Source organism: Coregonus clupeaformis, chromosome 20 (assembly GCF_020615455.1).
Source record: "Coregonus clupeaformis isolate EN_2021a chromosome 20, ASM2061545v1, whole genome shotgun sequence".
NCBI lineage: Eukaryota > Metazoa > Chordata > Actinopteri > Salmoniformes > Salmonidae > Coregonus > Coregonus clupeaformis.
The window spans coordinates 48,052,014-48,055,601 of NC_059211.1; positions in this window are offsets into that span (position 1 = coordinate 48,052,014).

The following is a 3,588-nucleotide window of genomic DNA, read 5'->3' on the forward strand; positions in this document are numbered from 1 at the left end:
TGAAAATCAGATCACTTTTATTTGTTCCCCATTTAGGCTAATAAAAGTTATTAGGGGTCAGCTGTTGGAAATATTGTAGGTATAGCCTATTCATAATATGCTATCCACATGTAACCTATTCATCATGAACAGTGATTTTATAAATATCTTGAACAATAGAAGACTATAAGTAGATTCTTGGGAGACTAACAACGCTGCAATCTAAAAGTAAAACATGCAATAGTTTGTAGGACTGTAGGCCATTTTTCTGCCATTCATAATCAACACACATGGAGCAAACAGTTCACTGATCGTTAACCTGGCAACTGTCCTGTTGAAACAGATAACGGTCTAATTCCATGGTAACAATATCTGAAGGTTTGATTTACAGGTGTAAACAAAAGGATTTGACAGTTAGATGCACTGGCCCGCTGTCTACACAGGCACACACACCACTTCCACAGCTTCAAAATGTCGAGCACAGAGAGACGCAGGTCTCTTACCTTTAGGCAGAAATATGCTCACAAAGCGAACCAGAGAACGCACGGCATGTGACTTGAGCATCAAAGCAATCGAGGTGGAAAGATACTCTGCTTTGGAGCGGCATGACCGGACGGCCAACGCGTACCTCTCCAAACTGGCGCAGTACAACGCTGCGCTCTCAAAATCCCCGAAGAGGCCTGGGGGTGAATCTATCCCGGGAGAAGAGAAGAGTGGGAGAAATGTATACACTAACTTCTAACCAAACTCCCTCCCAGTATTACTTATCCTGAAGAAGGTGATCAACAATATTTTGAGCGCAAACGTCAAAACGAGGATTTTATGCAGGCCTATGCGGTCTTCCTATTGATGGAAAAGGTACATTCTATGCTGAATTCTAAATCAAGCCTTTAGATCATTTATGAATAGATGTGCTGCTGCACCTATTTGATGGATTTCCAAGATAGTACAATTGTTTTCGTTATGCCCTTTTCCATATATTGTTTGAAATTAACTAAGACCCAAACATCTGATCACTAATCATTTAAAAATCTATGGTAAATCTTGGGCTATTTCAATGATGATGTATTTGTTAGTGGTATAACAAATACTAAATCCCTGATGACCTTTTCAAAGCCATTTAAAAAGGTCAGGGCAATAAGCCTGATCATGTTATAATAAACTACAAGGTAATCCAAGTCGTTTTTGTATAGGCCTACAAAAATCATTAACCCATAAAGTCAGGAAAAGTCATTCAAATCAACATTATACCATCTATAACAATAATAAACCCTGGAGTAAAAAGGAAAAAGGGTTAAAATGTGTTTATTTTTTACTTGATAGAGCAAGAAAACAATTCTAAACAAATAGGAACATTTGTTTTTTTAGGGTGAGGTGCTACACAGTAAACAGTGCTAGCACCCCAGGTAAAATGGAATGGTGTTAGTTGTCAAACAGCAGCAGGCAGTAGTCAGGACAGGACACTAATGGCTGCTGCACCAGCATCCTGGAACCACAGAGATAGACAGAGGACTCATCTTTATATCTGTTCCATTATAGCGTCTGTCAGCATGGGCAGCACCATTGAGGCCATCTCCATTTTGAAGTAGTCAATTTTCTTCTTCACAATTGGCTGATCCCTCCTGATGCCCCGGTTGGACATGACTCCAAAAGTGTCACCAGGAGGAATCAGCCAATGAAGTTGGAAGTCCCACCGAATTGACTACATTAAAATGGTGGAAGCCCTCAATGGCGCTGCACATGCTAATACAGCCTTTTGGTAACTAGAGGCCTCGATCCTTCTCTATGCCTGGAACGCAGGCCAAGGACCCCAACCATCGGCCATCATGGCTCTGAGCAGGGCTCCATGAGATGGACAACAGGCAAATCTCAAATGACACACTATTCCTCATATAGTGAAGTGCTATTACCCAGAGCCCTATTAAGCAGTGCACTATATGGCAAATGTGGCATTATTAGAGATGAAATCTAATAATACGGCAGCTATGAAGATTTTTTTTAAACCAAAACTATAACAATGAGAGATCAGCCAAATAGCTTGGTGGTTACAGAAAACAATGGGATTCATATGAAAAGGAAAAGCTGGGAAGTTACTGTATGAACCAGCACTTTATTAATTAACACTTATGGTGTCTCATTGTTAACACAAACACACTTGGTTTATCCGGAGGTCTGGAACACCACACATGGCTATCAAAACGTATTATCAGGAGAAAGCATGTACTCTACATTTGTTGGAGGAAGAAAAATGAATGTGGCGGCACAAGACATTGAGATAGAACCTAAATTCAAAGCATTGTTTGATCATTTCCTTTTAGTTTAATTTCTATTAGGCCACTGAACTGTTGTGTAACTCTGAACCATGTTTGGATACAGAAGCTCGACCTCATACTGACACAGCACTGTCTTATTCCTTCTGAGAGGGAGCTTTGTAAGCATGGTGCATATTTCAACACTTTCTCACCCTGTACTGCACCACCTATATAAATGCAATACCGCTGGCCTTTCCACCAGATAGGCTAGCTAGCTAGCTAATTAAGGGATCTTACATAACTCATACACTCTCCCTTGTAAAAGAATACACAAATAAAAGTATTTAATGTCGCTAGGGTTTCGCATAACTACATTCTGAAAGCTGTCCAGCTTTTTAGACCAATGATTGAGCGTGTAGAAACCACTAGACACACAAGAAAATCATCTAGAGTGGAGATCCATTGGAACTGAGGGCATAAGCATACATCTTAACTAGTGACCCTATAAATATACCCAGAGACAGCGTTTGCCTATAAGAAAAGTAATGCCCCACAACCTATGACTAATAGCAAAATGGCTTCATAAGATGAAGTCCCTTACCCCTCCCCTTTTTGCATTTCAGAAAAAAAGCACATCCTCTCTTTATTTTTAACATCAAGGGTTTAAAACAAGAGTAAAAAAAAAAAGGATCCATTTGGGCTGCACTATTTCTTTGGAAAGCTCCATTTTTTAAAACCATTTACAAGAATAGTCCTCCCACAATGTGTTCCGTGTTTGTACATATTAAGTCAAGTTAGTTATTTAATCCTTTTTCAGCTTAGAAAACAAGTCTTTCAAAATGAAACACTTAACCAACAGATGTAAAACCACCTCAACAGTAACATTACCTTTCAAACAGAGACCTCCACGAAAGAGTCCAGTTCCAAAATAGAAGGGAGCACAATCTCTTTTGACTTACAAAAAAACAAAAAACAAATATTCTAACATTCAGCCATACAAAATAATCACACACACTCCGGCTGCTCCTCTGTTCTGCACATCGTCGGTTCAAAGACGGGGCAGTCTGTGTGTGGATAGATATTTTATTGAACACTCTTTTTTATTTTTGCAAAGCTGAAGCTATTTTAGTATTCCTTGGATGGTCCTCTAGGCTCACGCCTTGATCACACCGATAGTGTCATTGCGCAAAATAGTACACAGCATCATCTGTATATGTGTGCAACAAGAATTCAACATTCACCTTCTGCTAGCATTTCTGTCAACTCGTTTACACATACAGTTTGACGCATACGTTCGATAAATCCAACATATGCACCACACAGAACGCACTGCAACTGCCTCTGCAACGCTGCAAAG